Source organism: Sminthopsis crassicaudata, chromosome 4 (assembly GCF_048593235.1).
Source record: "Sminthopsis crassicaudata isolate SCR6 chromosome 4, ASM4859323v1, whole genome shotgun sequence".
NCBI classification, from domain to species: Eukaryota; Metazoa; Chordata; class Mammalia; order Dasyuromorphia; family Dasyuridae; genus Sminthopsis; species Sminthopsis crassicaudata.
The window spans coordinates 457,498,509-457,526,418 of record NC_133620.1 but is presented as its reverse complement, the minus strand read 5'-3'; the positions used below and the strand labels follow the sequence as shown (position 1 = coordinate 457,526,418).

The 27,910-nt window shown below is 43.0% G+C and overlaps 1 protein-coding gene and 1 long non-coding RNA gene across 2 annotated transcripts in view; one reads left to right on the top strand and one right to left on the bottom strand.

Moving 5' to 3' along the window:
* The window catches only part of PIGL (phosphatidylinositol glycan anchor biosynthesis class L), a 129,465-nt gene that overhangs the window by 40,117 nt on the left and 61,438 nt on the right, over nucleotides 1–27,910 (bottom strand). The window lies entirely within an intron of this gene.
* Nucleotides 809–4,184, top strand: LOC141540206 (uncharacterized). Its single transcript, XR_012481489.1, has 3 exons — nucleotides 809–1,012; nucleotides 1,512–1,870; nucleotides 1,962–4,184. It is a non-coding gene; the product is annotated as an uncharacterized LOC141540206 (long non-coding RNA).

Genomic DNA, 27,910 nt, shown 5'->3' with positions numbered 1-27,910 from the left:
ATACATGGAAGTATTCATAGCAGCACTTTGTAAGGTAGCAAAAAATTGGGCGGAGGAGATTAGATAAACAAACTGTGGACCATAAATGTAATATGCTGTTACTGTATCAAAAAATGATCAATATGAAGATACCAAAATGTAAGGTGAGACACATAAACTGATGCCGAGTGAACTAAGCAGAACCAGGAATACTGTACAAGATAACCACAATATAAATGGGAAGACCAAATACTTGAAGCAAAACATTGTGTAATTATAATGATCCAGCCTAGTGCCAGAGAGGAGATGAGGAAATGCATCTCCCCTTCTTCTCTGCAGAGATGGGCGACTGTGGGTGTGGAACACTGCACATATTGTTAAATTCAGCAGATGTGTTGGTTGCTATTATTTAAGTGCTTTTTTCTTCTTTGTTACAAGAAATGATTCATGGGATAGGGGAGGGTGGAGGGATATCTTTGATGAAATCTAATGATTAAGATGATGTAAATATAAAAGATAAAACTTTAAAATAAAATCAGCAGAGGGGAAGCTGAAAAAAAAAAGTGAGATCTCAGAAAAGCTAAATATGTATTTTTAACATTTTCCATTTTTTTCTGAATGAAAATTATGTGCATATATATTTCATTTATTCCAATAGAAAATTCTCATTTTCTTTTCGAAGGGATCTAATACCAGCTGAGCTGCCAACAGAAACTATTTGCTTTGCTTGCACAAAATGTCACTTCCCTATACGAATCAGTGTGGTAGAGTAGAAAGAGCTCAGTCAGTCAACAAACATTTATTAAGTGCCTGTGCTAAATGCTGGTGATACAAAGAAAGGCAAAACACAAGCCCGGCTCTTGAGCAGCTCCCAGTCTCAAGGAGAAAACAACACGCAAATAAATCAGCATAAACAAAGTCTAAAAGGGGGAAATCACCAGAGGGAAGGCAGATGAAGGGGGCTTAGGAATGATTCCTTATGGAAGATTGGATTCTGGTTGGGACTTGAAGTCCAGGAAGCTCAGAAGCAGAGGTGAGGAGAGGGAATCCCTGTACACTCACACTCACACACACACTCACACACACACACACACACACACAATCTCTGTCACACACACACACAATCTCTGTCACACACACACACACACACACACACTTACTGGTCTTAAGTAACTTAAGTTACTGGTCCATTGTTAATCTCTCAGTTTCTGCACTGGGGGTTCCCTATACCAGTGCAATCACAGGTATGGCCCCTTCCTGAGTGGAGGAGACAGGGAGGAGAAGGAGAATGAAGAGGGGTGGGGGAAGAGAAGGGAAAAAAGGAGAAGGAAGAGGGAAAGTGGAGGAAAAGGAGGAAGAGGAAGAGAGGTTGGGATCAGATAATCTCTAAGTCCTTTAAACTTGAAGTGTATGATTCTAAGATTGATTTTAAAGGATTTCTACTTTAGAAAAACTAGCTAGCTGTTTGTGGTTCGGTTACAGTGCCCTTTTTCTGGCTAGTCTTGAGGTTCTGATACCAGTATTTTCTACAGGGGAATGACTCCTTATTGTCCACTCTGAACTCATCATCACCTCCATGTCCTGGATCGCTGAGGCCCTCCCTGGCTCTCTGCTGCATCATCTGCTGCTCTCCACATATATCCCATCTGACCCTCCCAATAATAGCCCTTTGGGGTACGTAGCCACAACCTGGGGGACAGCTATGGCTGGGGCCTGAAGAGCTGGATCTGGAGATTACTGGAAACACTTGCAGGGCTTTAGTGGGTAGAAATGGCAGGCCTCAGGACCGCGTTTAGAGTAATGGCTAAAACAGGAAGCTGCCAGATGGCTGAGTGAGCTTCTCTCCCTGCTGCCTCGGCCCTGCGGAGGCCATGACTCCTCTTCATCCCAGGTGAGGGTGCCACTTGTTTAGAATGTCTTTTGTGCCCCAGATTCCCAACTCCTGCTTATGGCTCTGAAAACACTCTCTTCTATCCCCACAGAACAGATGAGCACAAGGATTCAGAGGGCTGAGGAGCTGCCCAAGCCCTGAGATACAGCAGAGGAGGGATTCCAGCCTGAGATTTTTGGCCAGCAGCCCGGTGCCCTTTCTGCTTTATTGCACTTACCATTTATGTGTTTGTCCCATGTCTCTTTGCACTTACTGACTCATCATTACTCTCTGGTCATGTCTAACTTGTCAGCTTCCCGTCCCCACATTGCTCCCTCGTGGTGCCCGCCGCACTCCCACAAGCTCTCACACGCAGCCCCCCACTTCTCAGCACCAAGGCTCCACAACCATCTGGGGAAGGGACTCATAGGGGTCAGGCTTTGTCCTGGCCCAGCTTGTGGTGCGACCTTGCCCCTCCTTGGCCCCTTGGGGTCTCAGAGTCCTTAAGGACCACTATGCTTGTGCCCTGACTCCCAGAGGAAAGTTGTGAAATTGAAGTGATGGCAGAAAGTGAAGGACCCCGGAAGAATGGACAAGCCCTCAGTCATGCTCATTGTGGGCGCTAGCAGTGATGGGAAGAGGAACCTCTGGCCCCGGGACCTGCTGGGGACGCCCCTGACTCATAAAAAGTCAGGCTGGGAAGAATGTGGCTCAGCCAGCATCCTGAGGGCACCCAGCTGACCAGTCCTGCTTCTGGGACATGATCCCTGAGGGCACTAGCAGAAGGAATGCTGGGTTAAGGAAATGCCCTTGACTGTGCCAGGTAACTGGTGGTCTTAGAGAGCTGTCCTGGGCACAGAGGGATGCAGGGACTTGGCTGGGGTCACATAAGCGGCATGTACCAGAGATGGAAGGTGAGCGCAGGACTTTCTGGAATATCTGAGCCCATCTCTCCATCCACCATCCTCAAACTGCCTCTTGCTTTTGGGATCATGGTGGGAAAACTCACATTTTTTCAGTTTACCTTAGGAGAAAGTAGAAAGTGAGTTAGGATGAAAGGTGAACCCCACGAGGAGTTCTCAATGAGTCAATGAGACATCTAGCCAATGGCTTGGTCAGATCAGAAGGAAGAATCCAGAATCCCCTAGCTGGGTTCCTGGGATGGGATGGTCTGTAGTTTTCCCAGTGATGACAGGCCCCGCCAAGAATTACATCCCCCCCCCCCCCCCGCCAAGATTCATTTCCCTCCAAAACTTCCTTCCCATCTCTATGTTGCCTCCGTACTTGAAGTTGTGTTTCAGAGGCCCCATGGGGGATTGGCAATAAGTGGAGGAAACTAGGGACTCTTTTCATACTTTTCTTCAGTAACAGTCCCTTTCTATACTGGCTTCCCTCCTCCCTCCCATCCCTGGCTCCTTTCCTGTAAATATTGTGGGCGGCTCATAAAGCAGAGACATTCACTCTCGCTCACTAATTATTTCTTAGTGGGGACCTACTGTGGTCTGGACCCTGAACTATGTTGAGAATAAGATACGGGACCTCCGTGCCTCCCTCCAGTGGAATCCAATGAGTATCTTCCCCTCAACTTCATCGAAAATTATAAAAACTGCTTTGGCCATTTCTGTAACCCCAAACTTTGGAGACCTGAGTGTATACTTTATACTGCATAAGCCCTGGAAAATCAACCGCCAAAATTTGGAACTATGCCCAAAAAGTTATCAAACTGTGCATACCCTTTGATCCAGCATTGCTGCTATTGAGCTTATATCCCAAAGAAATACTGAGGAGGGGAAAGGGGCCTGTATGTGCCAGAATGTTTGTGGCAGCTCTTTTCGTAGTGGCTAGAAACTGGAAGATGAATGGATGTCCATCAGTTGGAGAATGGTTGGGTAAATTGTGGTATATGAAGGTTATGGAATATTATTGCTCTGTAAGAATTGACCAGCAGGAGGAATACAGAGAGGCTTGGAGAGACTTACATCAGCTGATGCTGAGTGAAATGAGCAGGACGTATTCTGATGGAAGTGGAAATCTTCAACATAAAGAAGATTCAACTCACTTCCAGTTGATCAATGATGGACAGAAACAACAACACCCAGAGAAGGAACACTGGGAAGTGAATGTAAATTGTTAGCACTACTGTCTATCTACCCAGGTTACTTATACCTTCGGAATCTAATACTTAATGTGCAACAAGAAAATGGGATTTACACACATATATTGTATCTAGGTTATATTGTAACACATGTAAAATGTATGGGATTGCCTGTCATGGGGGGAGGGAGTGGAGGGAGGAGGGGATAATTTGGAAAAATGAATACAAGGGATAATGTTATAAAAAATTATTCATGCATATATACTGTCAAAAAAATTATAATTATAAAATTTAAAAAGAAAAGAAAAGAAAAGAAAATCAACTGCCAAATGGGCCAACATCAGAAGGAATATAATTTTATCAGTGGAAATAGCATTAAGGAAGATGCACTGGCCAGCTGCTTTGGCTGCGGTCTCCTAAGGATCACGGGGCCTTTTCCCTCTGATTTGCAATTGAAACCTCTCTCAGGTACATGTGTTCTCCATTGGATGCTACTCCTGGAGGGCAAGGGCTGGCTTCCTTGTCTATTTGTATGCCAGTAGCTTTCTTTGCATATAAGAACTACTTCATAAATGAATTTTTCATTCATTTATTTGCTGAGAAGTGAATTTATAACAATAATCTATTATTGGGATGGAAATAGAATAAAAATGATAAGACCAATGCAGGACACAGGCAAGAGCACTGGACTGAAGTCAGAGGAAGAAATAGGCAACAAGAATTTGTGACATGCCTATAATATATTTTTTTTCCTGAGGCAATTGGAGTTAAGGATTTGCTCAGGTTCACACAGCTAGAAAGTATTAAGTGTCTGAGATTGAATTTGAACTCAGGACTCCAGGGCTGGTGCTCTACCCACTGCACCACCTAGCCACCCCTTACAATTGTGGTGAGTATGTAGGCCCTTGGTCCAAAATCCAAATTCCAGCACTTGATTAGCCATATACATTTCACTTACTCTCTCTAGACCTCATATTACTCATGGGCAAGATGAAGTAGGGGATAGACCAATCCTTCTCCCCAAATCTATCTCTAGATATGCAGCCTTCTTTCTATATAGATATCTAGCTGTGTATCTATCTCTAGATATATAACTTCTTTATATCTAATTCTGGGTCGCTGCTCTCGGTAATTCTCTGGTTAGCAAGGAACACTGGACTGATGTCAGAAAATCCTGGATGCAAATTCTGGCTCTATTGTGTATTCCCTGTATTAGCTTGAATAAATCAGCCTTTATCGCCAAGCCTAGCTCTGCAGTTTTATATATATAAAACACTTTCTTTATATCCACATCTATCAATAGATATACCACCTTTTTATATCTATACCGATACCTCCATCTTAACCTTTATTTGTATCTATACCAATATCCACATAGAAAAAGCTTTTTATTCATCACTAACTACGCGCACGGTACCAAGTTTTGAGGATACAAGTATCAGCTGGTGAGCCAGCGGCTGTCCCCCAGGAGCTCCTAAACTAAAGGAGGAAGACTCAGGTGCTCAGTCTAATGGGAAAGAAGAAGAATGGCTTGGGAGTCCTTCTTAAATGGGGCTTCTGAGAGGAAAGGGTCAGAAGAGGAGATGATACCTTTGCAGGCAAGTCGAGGGCTGAAGTGATCTTCTGGGATAAAGAGGTTTCAGAGATATGGTTTTTAATTCGAGGGAGATCAGAGGGTGGCAATAATGATGTCGAAAAAAGAGGACCACTGAAATCTTGTTTTTAATGCACAGAAGAAAACAGAAGGAAGTGCAGAAGGAGGCCCTGAGAAGCAGGATGGTCTTGAAAGTAATATGTAGAATATACCACTTTAAAAAAAAAAAGAGCAATTGGTGTGAAATGGAGATTCCAATTCTCAAATAGCATCCTCTTTTTGTGTTCGGCTATGTATATGGAAATGCTCTTTTGTGTGTGTGTATGTGTGTGTGTGTGTGTGTGTGCTGGGGGAGAAGAGGTAGGATTTTTAAAGTCAGGATTTTTTTTGAAAGAAAGGTAATGGAGCCCGTGACCAATGCCCTCATATAGATAGGGGGTCAAAAGCGTCCCACGGGTATGTATCAACACTGGCCCAAATTTGTTTGCCAACTAAGCCTTTTATGAAGCCAGAAGCCACATTTGAAAGGACATTCCCCTGAACATATAGCTCTTTAGTGTGATGATGACATACATCCTTGGGACCTGGCTTGGCACACTGAGATTAGCCAGAGGCCTTCAACCAACTCAAAAAGAGATTGCCAAGTGCTCTTCCCTGCCTCCATAGGCAGCAAGATACTGGGTAGGGATGCAAATAATGCATTGTGCAAATTAATCAATCCTAATTACCTAATGCGATTTGTAGATTATAGTAGCCCCAGCTCTGGTTATCTGGGTGGGGTCACATTTGAGTAGCCTGGCATATTAAATACTGAGTCATAATTCAGATGGGTGGAGCCATGCAGCCAGTCAAGATCCAAAGGGACTAAAAGGGTGTCATTTTTCAGACAGTCCTGTAAAGGGAGGTTCTGCTGAAGGGAGGGGTGAGAGTGAGGAGATGTGCTTTTCCTAGGCTACTCTTTCCCTTCACTGCAATAGGTTCGGGTGGTCCCCCTCACCAACAGGATGAAGTTCTGGGCCTTAGCCTGACATCCAAAGCCTTTTACAACTGCCATCTAGTCAGCCTTTTTCTTGTCCGAGGCCTGTGATCAGTGTAGCCCGTCACTGTTCAAACCTTCCTTAGCCATCTCTTGCTTCCGCTGAAGTAAATGCACACACCGGGAGTCTTCCTGCCCTCCTACCTTCAATTACCCCTTCTTCCTTCCTGGAATTCCTTCCCCCAGCCTTCCTTCAAGGCCTCGTTCAAACCCCTACCTTCCATGATGCCTTTCCAGAAAGCAGGCCCTGATTTTTGCTCCCACACTTAGCTCAAGCTGAATAAAGTAAAAATATCTGTTGCTCAGCATACGTTAGCCTGTGATCTTTTCATAAATATGTATATATATATAATGCACATATGTATACGCAGAGCCACTTTCTTCCCAATTAGATTACAAGTTCTTTGAGATCAGATGCCTTTCTTGTTTAGTGCTGAGGACAGCAGTCACTGTAAATGGGGATGAAGCTGGTAATGAGGCAGCAAGACAGAAGGGAAAGACTCTGCCCTTGAGTCTCCCCCTTACTAGCTCTATCACGTTGGACAAATAGCTTAAAAAACCTCCACGTCTGGTTCACTTTTTGATATCACTTCCTTTACAACCCTGGACTATAGTATGTGTGTGTGTGTGTGTGTGTGTGTGTGTGTGTGTGTGTGTGTGTGTATGCATATACATGCACATGTGTCTATGTACATATAAACAGAAATAAGCACACACATACACCCCCTTTTCCCTATTTGAGAGAGGAGAAAACTGACGCTCAGAAGTGATTTGATCATGAGTGAACAGCTCAAAGTCAGCTTTCTGAATTTTAACCTTGGCACTCTCCCTAAAGCACGCTGACTCTCAAGCCCTCTCTCCCCACCTGAAAAGTGAGGAAACGTACTTGAGCTCCCTACTTCACAGGGTAGCTGGAAGATAAAGCATTTATTAACCACCAACTATGTGCCAGGCCCTGTGATAAACAGTAGCAAACTAAATAGTTACTACTCTGAAGGAACTGACTTTTTTTTTTTTTTCCTGAAGCAATTGGGGTTAAGTAACTTGCCCAGGGTCACACAGCCAGGAAGTGTTAAGTGTCTGAGGTCAGATTTGAACTTAGGTCTTCCTGACTTCAGGACTAGTGTTCTATCCATTACATCAACTAGCTGAACCAGGAATTGACTTTTAATAGGAAAGGCTAGCTTACCTATTAAGGGTCCTGCAAAATGTGACAGGGAAAGAGAAGGAGATGGAAAAATTAAAAAAGAATAACAAGAACATGAGAAAGGCAGCCTGGTAAGGAAGCCAGAAGGATAGTCTTGGAGTCAGGACCATCCAGGTTTAGGTCCTGCTGCTGCCCCAGAAGGGCTATGTGATGGGGCTGAGCAACATTCTAGGGTTAGAAATTAGAGAGGAGTTATGATCTGCCAAGAGCAGAGGGAGATTCTACACTGGTGAGTTTCCATACCCACAAAATCTTGGGTTCTGGCCAAAAAGGAATATGTGAAAGATTGAAAGATGATGATGAAGAAGAAGAAAAGAAGAAGGAGGAGGAGGAGGAGGAAAAGATGAAGATGAAGACAGCATAAAAAGTGGTCTAAAAGATCTTAAAGACTTATATAATCAGAAAAGGAGGTGGGCCAGGATAAGACTGAGGGATAGGCCCAATGCTGGTCCAGAATGCCCATAGCACATCAGGGAGACACTTGACAAAGATGTGTAGAGTGAAGGTGTGTGCAGGTTGGGACCAACTTGGGTAGAAGGCTTGCCCATATCCAGGACATAATGGGTCTAATGAAATTTGTTGTTGTTCATTCTTTTCAGTCATGTCTGATTCTTCAGCCCTGTTTGGGGCTTTCGCAGTAGAGACACTTCAGTGGTTGGCCATTCCTTTCTCTAGCTTATTTCATAGATGAGGAAAATGAGGCTAACAGTTGCCCAGGGTCACGCAGCTAGTATGTGAGATGGCATTTGAACTCAGGTCTTCCTGACTTCAGTCCACTGTGCCACCCACTAATCTAATGAAATCTTAAAGCAGGGGTTCTCAAACTACAGCCCGTGGGCCAGATGCTGCCTCTGAGGCCAAGGGGAGGAGACAGAGTGTGAGCTTTTGTTTTTACTATAGTCCGGCCTCCAACAGTCTGAGGGACAGGGAACTGGGCCCTATTTAAAAAGTTTGAGGACCACTGTCTTAAAGTGTAACTCCTGTGGGAAAATTCTGGTAGTTTGGGCTTTGTTGTTTTTGTTGTTGTTGTAGTTAAATTCTAGATAAAAAGAAGAATTAATAAGATTCTCTTTTATATGAAAGTAAATAAAGAGTCTTGGAGGTTTAGTCCATTATCACTTTAGAGCTGAGAAGCCTGAGTCCTAGAGAAGTGGGGTGGCTGGAGGGGGCACTTGTCCAAGATCCCGGAGGCAGTGCTGGAGAGGAGATTCACACTCAGATCCGTGGCTCCAAACCCAATGCTCTCTTCATTGTATCGAACTATCCCTCAAAGAGCTCATGTCCTTCATACTTCATGAGGAATTGGCTTTGTAATTTTTTTTAGTCATGATTTCACAGGTTTGGACTACTGATGTCCTTGGACTGTGGTCATGACATTTTCATCTTGGGACGAGACAGAACCAAAGTCATCTCCTCTGTCAGTGCTCCTTCCTTCCCCCACTCCATTAAGTAGGTTAATGACTATTCAGATCTTTGGGCTGGCCTGCCATTTTGTGGCATTAAATAGGATTTGAAATAAGTGAGTCTCTCCCCAGCTGGGGCTTGTAAAGTTTTGTGTAGGGCGCTTTGTGGAACTCTCGCCCTCACTGATCTGCCTTTGAGTCGGGGGATCTGTAGAGCTCGGACACATCCTCCCACACAACTTGGCAGTTCCTTATCTGGGCCTTGTCCAAGTCCTTCTACCCATTTCATGTTGTCTGGCTTGGGATCCTAGTATTTAGAACTATAGGAACATGAGAGATCCCTTGGTCCCATCACTTAAGTTTACAAAGGCTGATTTATTCAAGGTAATACAGGGAATACACAATAGAGCCAGAATTTGCATCCAGGGTTTTCTGACATCAGTCCAATGTTCCTTGCTAACCAGAGAATTGCTGAGAGCAGCGACCCAGAATTAGACTTCTGTGTGCTCCCGAGCACCCACCAGTGCTGGGCCTGAAGCAAGCATTCAGGAGTGACTGACTGGTTTGACTTGTGTAGGCCGAGTCCTGAAAACGCAATGCTGGGGAGCATCAGCGGGGTAGTGTTATTCAGGCAGTGTCAGCCAGGAAGGCTGCCCATGCTGTATTCTTTTCATGAAAGAAAAAAAATTCCGTTTGCGTTGGACCGCTGAGTGTGTGTCTTGCCCTGGAGTCTTCTGGAAGAAGCGGGGAGACATGACATATGAGGCTATAGCTCCGTACATGGGATTTTATTGAATTTTCCTGACAGTCAAATTTGAAAAAGTTCATTTCCTTATTTATAGTTGAAAAGCACTCTGCCTAAACAAATATTTGAACCAGTAACAATCATAATAATTTTTGAAATGCAATATTTACACAGATGCTTCCCTTCATAAAGCGTATCCAGAGTAGCTAGGAGACACCGTCTGTCCCTTGCCCTTGCTTTTTAGTGGATCCAAAGGGTAGTTGTTGGAGGCTTCTCCGGATCCCTTTTCAAGGGCTTCTGAAACAGCCAGCCTCATGGTGGCATTTCGATGTGGGGGGCAAAACAGGAGCTCGCAGGGAGCCAGAAGAGGGAATTCAGGTCAGGGAATGGGGAAACAAGCTGGAGGCATGTGGTGCTGGGCGTGTGGCTTTGCCCGCAGTGGAAATCGGATCTCCTTGTCTCCAGACAGACAGACACCGAGCTTCCTGGCACAGGCCACCCCCAGAAAGCCCAAGTTTCCAAGTTCTGACCTGCCAAGCAGGGAATTACATGTCTCTGGTGGCGTGGGAGAGGTGACTTGGAGCCTCCCATTCACCTAGTTTTTTCTGCGCATTATTACTTAAATTAAGAATCAGATGTGGCCACGACATGGGCAGATTCTATCAGCAAAGAGCTGGGCGTGGGCGGCTGGGCAGGCACGCCAGTTCTGGGAGGAACCTGGAGGAAGCACATGTGGTAGGGTTTCAGGGGTGCAGGGAACAGCCTCCTGTCCCTATGCAGCTTGGCCCCCCTGGCCCAGTGTCCTCTGGGGACAGGGCAGGTTCTGGGGCTGCTGTTAAAATGACAATGTGTTCCCCAAGAGGGACAAGACACGAAACTATTACCAGATATTAACTGGCTTAGTGAGTACCAGCAGGGCAATGGGGGGGCCAGGAGGCTGGGAAGGAAGGGCCTGGAATGGGCCGTGTATGGGCTGGGAAGTAGAGGTGAGCACCTTGAGTCACCAAGGAGCAGGATCCTGATGTCTGGGATGGGATGGAAGAGACAGACACAAGTTGTCTTTGCCGATTTCACAATTCTGCCCAAGGGATGAGAATATTTTCCTGGCAGAGTCATCCGAGAGCTCAGAGACTTCCAGATTTAGGAAGGGAATTGGGACTGAGCTATCATGTAGCCCACCCCATTTAGAGAGAAGGGAGGGGATGGGCCTGGGTGGGAGTGGAAGGACTCCAACCTGCACCTTCTCCATGACAGCTCCTGCTCCCCGCTCCCTGCATTCCCCCCTCCCACCCCTTCCCCTCGAGGGCCTAGATGGTCTCATCACAGTCTGTCTGGCTTCCCTTCACTAGGGCCACAGTCACCCTTGCCAGCTAAGTCTGCCTCAGAACTGTGGTGTCGGTCGGGCCCCTGCACAAGACGGGAGTTGTGGCTCTAGAGCGTGTGGATTTGATGATCTTATTCTCATCTTTTTGGAAGGGTTGGGATGGAAGCAGTTTGAGCTTTTTTGCTATTCTTCTGAATTTAATGTTCTGTAGATTAATGCTCAGGAAGATAAAATGGTTGGGATAGTTGGAGAATAAAATGGTATTGGAATGTAGGGCAGCTAGAAGTCACAGGCCCACAGAATTGGGTCTAGAATCAAGAAGAGCTGAGTTTAAATCCTGCCTCAGACACTTACTGAACAAGTCACTTAATCTCATTTGCCTCAGTTTCTCCATCTGTAAAATGAGCTACAGAAGGAAATGGCAAACCGTTTTGGTAACTTTGCCAAGAAAACCCCAAATGAGGCCTTGAAGAGTACAAATGGATTAAAACAAATGAATGACAACAGTATTGGAGGATAAGAAGGTCTTCTGACTTCCAAGCTCAGGTGGTGTAAAATCCTTGAGGATGGGGACTGCTGCATTTCTATTTTTCTATCTGTGGGACCCAGCAAAGTGCCTGGCACTTAAGAGATGCTCAATAAATGCTTATCAATTGATTGAATTCGCATCAAGTCAGGCTTGTAGTTGTTGCTCTCATCTGGTATACTGGTTCTAGGCCCTGGCTCCTTGAGCCTTGTTCATCATGATCAAGCCCCTCATTTTAAAGTTGAATCCCAGGCTGGCTCCCTATGGCACTGTGCCACAAGGGACTGCAAACTGGCAGCCCTCTATTGGTACCTAGTGCAAATGCTGACCTGTGTGATCTTGGGCAAGACCAAAAGAATGGTTTGGTTTCACCTTGGAAGAAAGGCCCCAAGGATTTATGCTTGGCCCTGTGCTATTTAAATTTCCAATTTCCTTTTTCATTTTCATAGTATATGTCAGTGGTCCTCAGACCAGTTCACTATCCCTCAGACTGTGGGAAGACAGACTATAGAAAAACAAAAACTCACACTCTGTCTCTGCCCCTCAGCCCATTTACCATAACCCGGCGGGCCGCATAAATGTCCTCAGTGGGCCGCATCTGGCCCATGGACTGTAGTTTGAGAACCCCTAATATATGTCATATGTACACAGTCATTTGCATGATGTCTCCCTCAATAGATGTGAGCTCCCTGACGGTAGGCCCTTTTTTGCCTTTCTATGTATCTCCAACACTCAGCACAGTTCCTGACACATAGTAAATGTTTAATAAATGTTTGCTGCCTAATTTTTATCAATAATTTGGATAAATATGAACTTGGAGAGAGGAAGAGAGGGGATTGCAGGAAAGGAGGAGGGAGAGCAGATAGTAAGTGATAATGCCAAAAAAAAAAAAAAAAAAAAAAAAAAAAGAGAGTGAAGAAAAAAGACCTTTGAAACATTTAAATTAGTGCACAAAGGCAGTTCAGAAAGGGGCACAGACAAGCAGGATAGTTTTGAAAGTAACGTTTTATACTTATTATGTACTTTTAAAAAAGAAGCAGAGAACAGAGACAGTTTCAGACATAATCTTCTTTTGTGATCTATTTTGCTTATAGAAATGCTATTAGTTTTTTTTAAGTTCTTGTAATTCAGGATAAAGATTTTTTAATGCATGTATAGCTAACATATACAACAGAGCCAAAGTGATTTTCCTAAAGTACAAGTCTGACAACATCACCTCCTGCCCCTCTCAACAACTCTCCTGGCTCCCTCTTAGCTCCAAGTTCAGATATAATTCCCCAATCCCACTATTTGGCACATGAAGAAAGTTCTTAATAATACATGGGCCTCTTCTAGTGTAATAATAATTGAGATTAAGCAAAACGTAAGCAAAGAGATCTAAAGAGCAAGAGCTTTAAGGTATAAACGCAGCATTCTGCACTTTGAGACCATCAACGTACAAGAAAGGCCATCATCAACAAAAAATTTACTTCAGCTGCACAAACTGTCCCCAGACTTTTGTTATCAGTAACTCAGCTGCATAAGATTCAAGAGTAATTTTAAAGATTAACACCATAAACAAAAGAAGAGTCCCTGACTTAGGAAAGCGCACTTCTGAACCAGGAAAAATTGTTCAACAGAATAAGCTGCCCCCCCCCCCCCAAACCCTACTGTCTGGAGGGTTCAAATTTGGGAGGCAAAACTTCAAGGAAGTCAAAATGAAGAGGCTAAAAGGCTAAAACATTCAGCAGTGAAGGTCTTGGCTAATGAATAAACTGGTTCTACTGGCTGATTGCTAAGGAGAAATAAACCGGTAGGGGCTCTTGAACAACAGGTTAAGAGGGTTAGCCCTGGAACATGGCTAGTGTGAGCACAAGTTGGGAGAGTCAGCCTAGAGGAGGTAGGACTTTCCCTTTCCATATATTTGGATGCTTTCCACAGAACAGCCATGTGGCCCTGTTTGCTGCTGCTCATAAACCACACTCCTGTCTCTGGGTGTTTGCATTGGCTGTCCTGCACGCACACCTCATCTTCTTGGAACCCCTGGTTTGCTTCAAAACTTAGCTCAAATCCCTCCTTTGGCAAGAAGTTTTTCCTGGTTCTTTTAATATTAAGTGCCTTTTCTTTCCATATACACACAGTCACACTTATATGGATAAACATGTATATATACATATGTATACATGTATACATACACACATATCTTAGATACATTTTATTTCCCCACTGTTTTATTATTGTTTTTGTATGCCTGGGGTTTAGCACAGTGTCTGGCATACAATAGGCACTCAATAAATGCTTGCTGATGATTATTTGATCTCGACATGGCTAAAACACTGAACCAAATGAAAAAAGATGAAACAATTAGGGACAAATGTTCAAAAAACTAACTTCAAGTGAACAAAGTAGGAGAGGTATGGTTAGATAGCAGTTTGTCTGAAAAAAAAAACTGGAGAGTTCTGGGTGGACCGCAAGTCTATTTGAGTCTGGATTGTGATATGGCGACCAAAAACATGTGTACAAATTTAGTCCCATTAAAAGAGGTAAAGCTTCCAGGCCTAGGGAGGTGATGGTTCCGCACGGTGTACTCTGTCCTGGTCAGCCCCCAGCAGGAGCACCGGGCTCAGTTCTGAGGCTATTCCATTTCAGGGAGCCGGGAAGCATCTAGAGGGGGTTAGCCAGAGCAAGGAGGGTCCCAAATTCATGCCTCATGGCACTGGGGTATTTAGCCTCAGAGGGGAAGGCTTGGGGGGGGGCACATGTGAAAGGCCTGTGGAAGAGAGATCAGACTCATTCCCCCTGGTTGATCAGGACAAGCCAGGAGTTAGGGGTAGGAGTTGCAAAGAAGCTGTGGAGAGGAGCTTGCTGACCCTCAGAGCGGGTGTCTGGAGGGGCTGTTGTTCAGGTGGGGATTGGAGCAGAGAGCTGCTGAAGCCTTTTCTGGGATACTGCCCAGACCCTTCCTGTCTCTGGGCCTCAGACAGGGTAGGGTTAGATGAGACACAAAGTCTCTTCTGGCTCTAATGTTCTATCATCTCCCCATGATGATGACTTCCTTGTCTGCCCTCCCTGGAGGTCCTCCTGCCTGTCCAGATTTCCTCCTAGCACCAGACGGGGTCCTTTGAGAAATCTGGGAAGGGAAAAGCTACTTCCAGGAGGAGAAGAGTTCATAAAAGAGGTGGCTCCTGGGATGGGCTGCAAAGGAAGCAAAGGGTTTCAGCAGAGAGATGGAGGATGAGAGCCCACGTTAGACATGGAAGGCAGCAGGAGCAAAGGTCCAGCAAGAGATGGGGGGAGGAAGGCGCCGGGGGTAGAGGAACTAAGCTAAAGCAGCAGCACTTGCCCAGATGTCAGCTTCAGAACAGGAAGATTCTAGAGTTTGGTCTGGCCCTTCCCTATATGAGACAGCCCTTCCCTAACACCCTCAGGTCATGGCTGGCCCAGGCCTCAGCTCCACCACCTGATGCAGGACTGCTTAAACAGAGCCACATCTAGCATAGTTTAACCTCTTTGTAATGCTATCTCTCAAGTCATCATATATATACACAGTGCCAAATCACATCTATCTATCTATCTATCTATCTATCTATCTATCTATCTATCTATCTATCTAATCTATTGTGCCAAATCTCTGCTGGGTTATTTTAGTTTCTTAATGTCCCTAAAGGGACATCCGAATGTCACTTCTGGATATAAATAATTTTACACTCTTCTTATGGTCTACTGAGTTCTAATATTGAACCCCAAGAATCAAGTAATTACTGTTACAATCCTAACCTGAATCAGAGAGATCTAAGTGGGAAAGAACAAGACCCTCTAACAGTGAATGAGGTTCAGTATGAGAGGTATCAAACCATACATTAGGCACTACTTAAAACATGCAAAGCCAGGCCCTGTGACAATGTCCATCACCTGGTCCTTAATCATGGGTATTCCAATAGTTTCTAGTCCTTTGCTACAATGAAAAGCTGCTAAAACAAATAATCAAATCATGGTATATTAATATAATGGGCTATTATTGCATGGTAAAACATGATAAAAGGGAGAGTTTCAGAGAAACTTGAGAAGAACTGGATGAAATGATGCAGAATGAAGTGAGCAGAAGCAAGAGAACAACTTATACAATGACTCAGAAAATTGTAAAGGAAAACAACTTTGAAAGAACTTTTCTCAGTGCTGGGTTCCCTGAATCATGATTGCAGAGCTCGATGTTTCCCCCCCCCCAATTATTTATTTATTCATTTATTTATTCGTTTATTCATTCATTCATTCATTCGTTTGTTTGTTTGTTTATTTATTTATTTACTTACTTATTTGCTTATCTATCTATCTATCTATCTATCTATCTATCTATCTATCTATCTATTTATTTTAAATTTTTCCCCCCTTTTTTCTGAGGCTGGGGTTAAGTGACTTGCTCAGGGTCACACAGCTAGGAAGTGTCTGAGACCACATTTGAACTCTGGCCTCCTGAATTCAAGGCTGGTGCTCTATCCACTGCGCCCCCTAGCTGCCCTAGAGCTCGATGATTTAGCATGTAGGTAATGGACTTGGAGTAAAGAGTGACATATACATTGGTACCCATGGTCACCATGTGTCTGTTTTACTTAACTATGCTAACTAGGGCACTAGGTATGCTAGGACTAATATTTACAAGTGCTTCCCTGACGTGGCTTCTTTCTCTCTATCCAGTTAGTCAGTAAGCATCTGCTGTGATGTACCTGTACCTGGGGGCAGGGGGAGATGAGGAAGGGGCAGAGAGGAGAGATACAAAGAAAGGCAAAAACCAATTTTCTCAAGGAGGAAAACTTTCCCTGTTCTCAAGGAGCTCACAGTTTTAATAGGAGAGACAACATACAAACAATGTACAAATAAATTAGATAAAAAGGATAAGCTGGAGGTAGCTTCAGAAGGTAGGCCCTAAAACTGAGGAGGACTGAGAAAGGCTTCTTGCAAAGGGTAGGACTTTGGCTGAACCAGAAGGAAGCGAGGGAAGTTAGGAGGCAGAGAGGAAGAGGAGGGGGTCCAGGAATAGCCATTCCATAATTCCATAGCAGCCATAACAGGGGACAGAACTAATTCCCACTCCCTATAAGGAGACCAAACTGACCTTGGGCTTGATTAGTTCCACCTTCTCCAGCACACCTTCCTGGCTACCTAAAGGTATAAAAAAGCCTATATTTGGGGCTCCTCTTCTCACTTGGTGGATTTCTGAAGATCACAGCAATCACCAAACTCCTTACTAACTCCTGAGGGGATGAGTAGGCATGTTGTCAGGTAGAGACGAGGGGGCTCATCCACTAAAGCTAGGTGCACGTTACCCTAACTGCCTATCCTTGTTTGCAAAGTCACTTGCCTTTGCTAATGGTTCATTGATTTTCCAGTGCCTCATTTTGTCCCGACAACAAGCCCCCTCTAACACACGAGTATTGCTTTTCCAAGTTTTTTTTTTTAAATTGGGAAAGGCAGACTGGGGAGAAAGAGGGCTAGCAATAGTAATACCCATAAAGAAGAAAATAGAGTCATTAAAGCATTTACAAAATGCACTAACAGAAGGAAGTACAGAAAGAAACATGAGCAGGACTGCTCCCAAAATAACATACTGAATTTATTCCAAACTTAAAATTGTGTATATAATAGAGATTTGTGCTCTCACGTACAATCCTCATTATCTGCTCTACTTCATATAGAGAAATGGCCTATTTGGTGTTCATTAAGGTTTTGAAAATTTGTTTTAAAGGAAGAATTTGCTTACAGATTCATGGGAAGATTTATATGAACGGATACAAAGTGAAGTAACAAGAACCAGGTAAACAACACATACAATGATTACAACAATGTCATTGGAAAGAACAAAACATGGAACTGAATGTTGTGACATAATAATGATTAAGATGAGCTTCAAAGAAGAGATATGTCAACTAACCACCTACCTACCCCTCTTTCAGGGGTCGGTGACTCCAGATGTGAAATATTATAGATAATTTTGAATTTTTATGAGATGTTTTGCTGAACTACTTTTTTTCTCTTTTAAAAATGGTCTTAAGGGATAGTTCTCTGGGACAGGCAAGGAGTGGTGCAATGGGAAATATATGTAATAGGAAAATAAGATAACCACAAAAATTATTTTTTAAAAAAATGCAATTTTTCTTCCTTGTTTGTAGAGGAGAAGACATGAATGTGGAATTGTGCAGATAATATTGGTCTTTGTTGATGCGCTGAACTGACTTTTGGGTTGAAATACCACAAACTGGCAAAAGAACTAACTAGTAAGCTTTTCACAGACTTTTTTCCTCTCTTCTTCCTCTACTCCTATTCATCACTGCACTCTTAATATCCTGTGTCATACCCTTATAATCTGTTGCTTTATTTTGCATGCATGTGTCTGGTGATGATGGCCTGAGGGAGGTTCTGCCTCTCTTCAAGGGCCCAAAGCATGAGCTTTGTGATAGGTTTTCATTTCTCAGAGATCTCTTTTCTTACTTTGAGGGCCCCAGCTGTTCTAAATTTGTGGGAAGGGAGTTAACTGGCATAATCTAATATACTACCAATGTCTGAATCTCTTCTTGTTGCTGTAATTAATATTTGTTGGCTTCTTCAAGCCTACCAGAGAAGAGTGGTTTATTAACCCTATTTAGCAGATGGAGAAACTGGCTCTGGGCTGCTGAGCTCCATTTATGGTACAAGGAACTCCTGAGAGTGCTGGCTACAAATATTTACATAAGACTTGTTATTGTTCAGTCATTTCAGGGTCCAACTCTTCAAATGCCTTCCCCCCCAACCCTCTTAGGGTTTTCTTTGCAGAGATACTACAAGGGTTGGGCATCTCCTTCTCCAGCTCATCTGACAGATGAGGAAACTGAAACAAGCAGGGTATAGTGACTGGCCCAGGGTCACCCAAATAGGAAGTAACTGAGGCTGGTGTGAACTCAGGAAGATGAGTATTCCAGACTCTGGGTCCTGCACTCTATCTACAGTGTCATGTACCCGCCCTTAAATCTGACTACATAACCACCCCTAGAAAAGTCTCCTTGGGAATCTCATAGGATTGCCTGACAATAGATAAGAGACTGAATAAAGAAAAAAAAGAAAAAGGGCAGATGTCATACCCTTTGTTTCCCACTTGTTGCCTCTTATGCAAGGGATTTGCAGCAGTATTGTCCAAAGTGCCCTAAAGGAGCCTATTTTAGGCAGGTTGCCGGCTGGGATGGCTTTAGTTGCTGAACTTTGTCTTACTAGAAACTTCCTTTGTCAACCAAGCCCTTCCAAGGCTCTTGAGACTAGTCTGCCAATGGGCTCAGGAAATTTGAGGAGTCATGGTAGGTGAGGAGAATGGGAAAGGGGAAGAATGGGAAACCAATCATGAGCCTGAGGTGAGCTGTCCAAAGTTCAAAGCCAATTAATTCTCTCTGGCTCACAAGACCAGGTGGACTATGCTGCGAGGGACCAGATGTGGGCAAAGACAGGTATAGACAGTTTGTTCAGAGGGAGGTTACTGCTACGCACTGGGGAAGGGGTCCAGGCAGCACTTTGTTTTAATTCTTGGAGGAAGTTATCAGGAGCTCTCCAGGTTCCCTTCACTAGGTTACACAACCTATTTCCTTTGGTTGCTTCTCAAATGGCCTGATTTTGGGATCATCTTCTATTTTTGTCAGGGAGGCAGTCTAGTGGGATGGAAAGCCCAATGGCTTTGGCACCAGGGATCAAGGTCCAGGCCCTTTCTCTGCCATTCACCATCTGGTTAGTCTGGGACAAATAATTCCAACTCCCTGGGCCTCAGTACCTCAAAAATGAGCAGCTTGGGTTGATCTGTCTCTAAAACCCCTTCCAGTTCTTGGACTACGATCCTCTCATTCTCTGGTTTAACGACGTGCTTTCAAAAATGTGCTCAGAGTGGAACACAACACTTCAGATGTACTTTGATCAAGCTATCAAGTCTCAACTCTTTCTCTTTTAATGTAGTCTAAAATTGAACTAACCATTTTTAGCTGCCATATTGCACCAAGCAGCTTGTAACTCAAATGGATTTGTGATCTCATCAATTCTGGAATTCCTCCATTAATGCAGACAATCCCTTCAGACTTTCCCATCCTGTGTGGTTCTCATTCATAGCCTCCTCCAGGTTCCCTAAAGGTTTCTGCCTAATATTCTGGAGTCTTTTCCTGTTTCCTTCCAACATCAGGGGGCACCTGTGGAGTTCTCAGGCCATACACCCATCCTTTACACCTGCTACATGACCAGCCCACCTTCTCCTTCTGCCAGACATCCTTTCTTCCTGTTCTTCTCTAGAATTCCTCACTGATTGCGTGTTGGAGCCTACTCATACCCACTATCCATTTTTTTTTTTTTGCTGGCCTTTGTAAAGTGATGGACATCTTTTGTTCTTTGGAAGCAATGGTGGAGCAATTCTTGCTTTCATATAGCAACAATGGTAAAAATGTTTGAATTGAAAAGGTGAGCCATGGTTGTTATGCGACACTTGGGGTCAGTCCACTGCTTTCCTCTTTTTAATCTTTGGGTCCAGGCCATTGTTCATCTGTACTGTCTGTCCCCTATGAATATGCTATTATACAAGCTCTGATCATAAGTCACCAAGGAAGGCATAAAACAGGGAGATGTATGTTTATCGAAAGTATATGCTCACAAACATGTTTGTGATGGAGAAGATCTACCCTAGACTAGGAGGAGAAGGGATTCTCCCTAACTGGTGAGGCCCTCCAGATGCTACTGCCTGCACACAATCCAAGATGATTTTTTAGAAAACTATGTTGGCTGCCGCCAATTGGACAAACATCATGGCTCCTCTGTGTTCACAGGAGACAAAGCAAGGGGAAATACTAAAATGGTGGCAGCCACTGAGGAACACCAATGGAGACAGGGAAGGGAAGAGACACAGGATGTCCCTGTCACAGGGCGTCACAGTGGACAGAGCACTAGACATGGAATCAGGAAGACTAATCTTCATGAGTCCAAATCTGGCCTCAGACACTTAGAGTTGTGTGAACCTGGCTAAGCTGGTTGACCTTGCCTCATTCATCTGTAAAATGAGCTGAAGAAGGAAATGGCCAACCAGCACAGAGTCTTTGCTAAGAAACCCCCAAATAGTGTCTCAAAGAGTCAGATACAATGAAGCCACTGAACAACAAAGTGTTGCAAGCGGTTCCCTTTTAGCTACATTCAACATCTCCCTGTCAGAGCCACCTGGAGGCATTTTGGACCAAATACAGTTTCAAAAATAGAAATAGGCTCCAAAAAATGGTGTAGATGTTTTTCATGTGGGCCTGGTGACAGCCAGACAGCCCGACATTATAGACCTGGAGGAGGAGGAAAAGGAGTTGGTAAGGAGAGCAGAGGGCAGCAGGCTGGGTTCCAGGTGTGATCAGGGAGTCTGGACTCCGAGGCCAGAGGTATCAGATTGAACCTTAGCCCACTGCCACTGAAGCCCGGGCTGCCTACAGGGAGGGAGGCCCCAGGATCTGGAAAATGAGATTCCAGAGATGAAACAGTCCTTAGGGGTCACAGTCTGGTATGATGCTTTACACATAATAAGCACTTAATGAATGTTTGTTGGAATGGATCAATTCTATTCCAAACTCATGGCATTCCATTTTCATCTCCTTGTCTTTGTACCAGTCCTGTCCCATGTTCTTCCTCACTACTGCCTCATTGATAGGATTCAGTTTTTTTTCCAAGGTCATGCAGTTTGAACAAGATCAAAGGCAGTTGGGCCTTAGTCTTGGTTCCAAGTTCAAGACTCTTTCCACTACACCAGGTTGCCTTTCTCTTCACTCAAGGCCTCAAAACCTAGTTTCCAAACTTTTGCAACATGCCTGGGTAAGTGGCCAACCGTTTCTGATTTCCTGGGGTAGGTAATCCATCTTTTGGAGCTTCAGGTCATAGCTATGTGCTTGCTCCTTTACCTAATCCACCCCCACCTCCCTCATTATGGCAAAATGACAAAGACAACGCTTTCCTTCTCTAGTGAAATGCTATAACTTGGACACATCTCAGTGCCTTAAATCAACCTGGTGTGGCTGAAGTCCAAAGAACTCTGCTCTCTGTCCTTTCTAGCCATGTGGGTGAAAGTCAGTGACAATAATCTGATAGCAAGATGATGCTCTTTGTGGAAATGTATAGTTCAGATTTTCCTCTGCAGCCTGGCCCCATCCCTCCGTCCATAGTACATTCTACCTCAAGACCTTTTCAAAAGGACCGGCCCCAATTGATAAATGGTCAAAGGATATGAACACACAATTCTCAGATGATGAAATTGAAATTATTTCCACTCATATGAAAGAGTGTTCCAAATCACTACTGATCAGAGAAAGGCAAATTAAGACATCTCTGAGATACCACTACACACCTGTCAGATTGGCTGAGATGACAGGAACAAATAATGATGAATGTTGGAGGGGATGTGGGAAAACTGGGACACTCATACATTGTTGGTGGAGTTGTGAAAGAATCCAGCCATTCTGGAGAGCAATTTGGAACTATGCCCAAAAAGTTATCAAACTGTACATACCCTTTGACCCAGCATTGCTGTTATTGGGATTATATCCCAAAGAAATACTAAAGAAGGGAAAGGGACCTGTATGTGCCAAAATGTTTGTGGCAGCTCTTTTCGTAGTGGCTAGAAACTGGAAGTTGAATGGATGTCCATCAATCGGAGAATGGTTGGGTAAATTATGGTATATGAAGGTTATGGAATATTATTGTTCTGTAAGAAATGACCAACAGGAGGAATACAGAGAGGCTTGGAGAGACTTACGTCAACTGATACTAAGTGAAATGAGCAGAACCAGAAGATCACTGTACACTTCAATACTATATGAAGATATATTGTGATGGAAGTGGATATCTTCAACATAAAGAAGATCCAACTCACCTCCAGTTGATCAATGATGGACAGAAACAACCACACCCAGAGAAGGAACACTAGGAAGCGAATGTAAATTGTTAGCACTACTGTCTATCTACCCAGGTTACTTATACCTTCGGAATCTAATACTTAATGTGCAACAAGAAAATGGGATTTACACACATATATTGTATCTAGGTTATACTGTAACATATATAAAATGTATGGGATTGCCTGTCATCAAGGGGAGGAAGTAGAGAGAAGGAGGGGATAATTTGGAAAAATGAATACAAGGGATGTTTAAAAAAAATTACTCATGCATATGTACTGTAAAAAAAAAAAATTATTAAAAAAAAAAAAAAAAAAAAAAAAAAAAAAAAAAAAAAAAAAGGACCGGCCTCATGTAGGTCATACACAAGGCCTCCATAATCCGGAAGCCTGGGGACTGAATAAGTTAAGATATATGAATGCTATGGAATATTATTCCTTCTGCCCAGATCAAGTCCTAATGATTTCTCCTATGACGGGACCAACAATGATTCCAACCCACATTGACCCCTTCCATTTATAAAAGTAAGCTCTCTCCTCCAAATTTCTCACAGCATTTCTTTGTCTTAATCTCTTCTTTGCCTCTATCATATTGCACATTGTATTTATTCATGTACATTGCATCCCTACATTGGCGTAGGAGCCAAGTTTTGTCATCTTTTGTCTTCCACAGGGCCTTACACATTGAGAAGTTAAGAAATAAAATACTCATTATATATGTTATGCAAAATATTTCTACATCAGCTACATTGTAAGAAGAAGGAGGAAAAGAAGGAGGAGGAGGAAGACAAAGGGAAAGAAAGAAAAATTTTTAGAGAAAAAAATGCTTCAATCTGCACTCATCATTTATCAGTTCTCTCTCTGGAAGTGGATTGTGTTTTTCATCAGAAGTCTTTGGAATGACCTAAAACCCTTAAAAAGCAGCAGTCATCAAAACCATTTGGTACTAAGAAATAAGAGTAGTTGATCAGGGCAATAAGTTAGGCTCACAAGATATAATAGTCAATGACTGTGATAATCTAGTATTTGATAAGCCCAAAGATTCCAGCTTCTGGGATAAGAACTCACTATTTGACAAAAATGGCTGAGAAAATTGGAAAATAGTATGACAGAAACTAAGCATTGACCAACACCTAACGCCCTATACCAGAATAAGGTTGAAATAGGTTCATGATTTAGACATAAAGGGGAATAAAATAAGCATATTAGAACAAGGGATAGTCTACCTCTCAGATCTGTGAAGAAGGAAGGAATTTATGGCCAAAGAAGAACTAGAGAACATTATGAAATGCAAAAATGAATAATTTTGATTACATTAAATTTTTGTATAAACAAAATCAAAGCAGACAAGATTAGAAGGGAAGCAGAAAACTTGGAAAAACTTTATATCCAAGGGTTCTAATAAAGGCCTTGTTTCTAAAATAGAGTTGACTCAGATTTATAAGAATATAAGCCAAATTATAAGAATATTCTCCAATTGATAAATGGTCAAAAGATATGAGCAAACAATTTTCAGATGAAGAAATTAAAGCCTTTTCAGTCATATGGAAAACTGCTCTAAATTACTATTGATTAGAGAAATTGTAAAATTAAGGCAATTTTGAGGTACCATTACATACCTCTCAGGTTGGCTAAGATGACAGGAAAATATAATGATAAATGTTGGAAGGGATATGGGAAAACTGGAACACTAATACATAGTTGGTAGAATGGTGAACTGATCCAACCATTTTGGAGATCCAGAAGTGTATACTGAGTCTGTATCCCAAAGAGATCATAAAAAAAGGACCCACATGTGCAGAAATATTTTTAGCAACCCTTTTATAATGGCAAGGAACTGAAAACTGAGTGAACGCCCATCAATTGGAGAATGACTGAATAATTTAAGGTATATGAATGTTATGGAATTTTATTATCCTAGAAGAAACGATCAGCAGAATGATTTCAGAAAGGCCTGGAGAGACTCACATGAACTGATGTTAAGTAAAGTGAATAGAAACAAGAGAACATTTGTACACGGCAACAAGAAGATTATGTGATGATCAATTGTGATGAACCTGGCTCTTTTCAACAGTGAGGATTGATTCAGGCCAATTCCAATAGACTTGTGATGGGGAGAACCATCTGCATGCAGAAAGAGGACTAATGGATCACAAAATAGTATTTTCACTTTTTTTTTGGTTGTTTTCTTGCTTTTTTTCTCATTTTTTTCCTTTTTTGATCTGATTTTTGTTGTACAGCATGATAAATATGGAAATATGTATAGAAGAACTGCACATGTTTAACATAGATTGGATTACATGATATCTAGGTGAAGGGATAGGAAAAAGAGGGAGAAAAATTTAGAACATAAGTTTTTGCAAAGGTAAATGCTGAAAATTATCTTTGCACATATATATATATATATATATACATATATATATATATATGTATATATATATATATATATAATAGTTTTTATTTACCAGTTATATGCATGGGTAATTTTACAACATTGACAATAGCCAAACCTTTTGTTATAATTGTTCCCCTCCCCCCCCCAGATGGCAGGTTGACTAATACATGTTAAATATGTTAAAATATAAATTAAATACAATATATGTATACATATCCAAACAGTTGTTTTGCTGTACAAAAAGAATCGGACTTCTTTGCATATATTTTGAAAATAAAAAGCTATTATTAAAAATATTTTGGTTAAAAAGTCTTTGGAATTATAGTGGATCATTGTATTGATCAGAGTAGCTAAGTCTTCCATAGCTGATCACAGTTATATTCTCACTATTGCTGTGTAAAATATTCTCCTAGTTCTGCTTACTTAATTTTAACTTAAACTTCATAAAAGTCTTCCCAGGTTTTTCTGAAATTATCCTGTTCATCATTTCTTAAAGCACAAAAGTATCATAATCAGATACCACAACTTGTTCTGCCATTTCCCAATTGAAGGGCATCCCCTTTAATTTCCACTTCTTTGCCACTACAAAAAGAGCTTCTATAAACAATTTTGTACATATGGGATCCCACCAGCTATATTCTTATAGTACAGGTCTGTCCAGATCACTGTTCTATATAAGAAGAATCAATAGCTCCCCTATTGTCTCTAGGGTCAAATATAATCTCCTCTCTTTGGCTTTTAAAACTCTTCACCTTCTGATGCCAAACTCTTTCTAAACAGAATTCACATTCTTCCCTATCACCCACCCTGCCTTCTGGCCAACCTGGCCTCTCTACCATATTCATCTTGCCCTTCTGCCCTTGGTTCTCCCCATTGCCTAGAAACCACCCCCCCTTTGTGCCTGCAGCCTCAAGATTAAAATGTGTCATCCTAGTCAATCTGAGAGGTGTGTAGAGGTACCTCAGCATTGTTTGAATTTGCATTTCTCTAATCAATAATGATTTAGAGCATTAGTCATATGATTAGACATGGCTTGAATTTCTTCACTTGAAAATGTGTTTATCAGTATACATATTAGGTACATTCCCCTAGTAGACAGGGAGCTTCCTGAGAGTCTGGCTCATTGATTCGGGTCTTTGTCTCTCCAATATCTAACACGGAATAGTGGATGCAGATGGATGCCATGTTTGCGGAAGGCTGAAGGAGTCAGGTAGGTTTCAAGGAGGTGACAGGCTGGGCCCTGCCCAAAGCAGCAGGGAAAAAGCCAGGCCTTCCTTTTTCACACTTCCTGTTGTTCTTTCAGTAGCAATTTATTCAAATCCATTTGATCCAAATGTGATCCATTTGAGCAGTGGTCTTTTTGAGCATGTGAGCACATTTATCTTGAAAAAGAAGTAGGAAAAAGGAAAAGCCCCAATTTCCCCTGGTCTAGATAATGATCAAATGATCAATGGTGTCCTATTCTGTCTCTTAAATAGTGGGTAGAGTACTGGGATTGGGAAGAAAATGAGTTTGAATTCTCCTTGTGCTTTGTGACTGGGAAGGTCATTAATTGGTCAGCCTTGAGGCTGTTGTGAGGATGAAATGAGCTAATATTTATAAAGCACCTCGCCAAGCCCAAAGTGCACTGCAAATGCTAGCTATCATTATTATGATTACAATACCCACTCCCCAGACAACCCGTCCTTGTTCTTTGCCTAGTGAACGCAGGGGTAATCTCACTGGAAAATGTCCAGATCCCTCACACAGCTCCAGACCTTGGTGCTCTGTAAACAAGCTTGGGCCTCTCAGCCTGAACAAGAGTTCATAAAAATAAAGTTTGTTTTTCCTCCTGACTGAATGTCCTCAAACTCTGACCTTTCATACACATTTTAATGACTCACACTGGCTGGTATTGTTTATGACCAACCCTGGAGTGGGCAGAATCGGCTGAGCCCTGGGAATGAATGTGGGTCACTCTGTGGGTCCCGGTCCAAGGGGCAGTTCCTCACAGGAATACTGAGGCCTGTCCCCTTGGGCAGGGGCCTCTCCTGGCTTCACCTGTGTCTTCTCTGGAAAGGCCCCCGGCTGGGCTCTGCCCACGAGTTTGGCTTCTCTGCTGACAACTGAGGCTCTCCTCGGCAGGCCCTGGCTCTCGGTGTTCTAACACAAAGGGGACTCCAGCTGCCAGGCCTCCCATTCCCAGCTGTGGTTAGTGTGGCTCCTTGGATCTTCTGGCCGCCCCCACAGCCTTCCCCACGCCTGAGGCAATGTCTAACATCCTCATTTCCTTGGTTGTACAAAACTGGCAAAGTCCGAGTGCGGGTTAGCTTTTTGCAGACAGAGAATGAGTGCTTACCTGGAGTCTGTCTGGGCTAAGGCTCTCCAGCTGCCCCCTTTAGAGACTTGAGCAGAGCAAAGGGCCTAGTGAGCTGTGCCCGGGCCCCTGCAGAAATGGCTGGGACAGACAAGATCTGGGAGAGGGCACTTGGGGGCAATTCATAACTAGGGTTTTCCTTTCTTTCAGAGGAGGACAATTGGAAGGATCCTCTTTTTTAAAGAGGGGGAAACTAAGGGCCCAGTACAGGAGTGACACCCCAGAGTCACACAGGTAGGAACTAGCAGAAGGGAACCCCGATTCTTCCCTGATTCACTGGGAGCCTTCATAAGACAGTGGCCTTCAATTCCAATACACTTGTGTTGGAGAGAGCCATCTGCACACGGAGAGAGCACTATGGGGACTGAATGTGGATCACAACGTAGGATTTTCATTTGTTGTTACTGTTTTCCTGCTTTTTTTCTCATTTTTTTCCCTCTTTTGATCTGCTTTTTCTTGTGCAGCATGATAAGTGTGGAAATATGTTTAGAA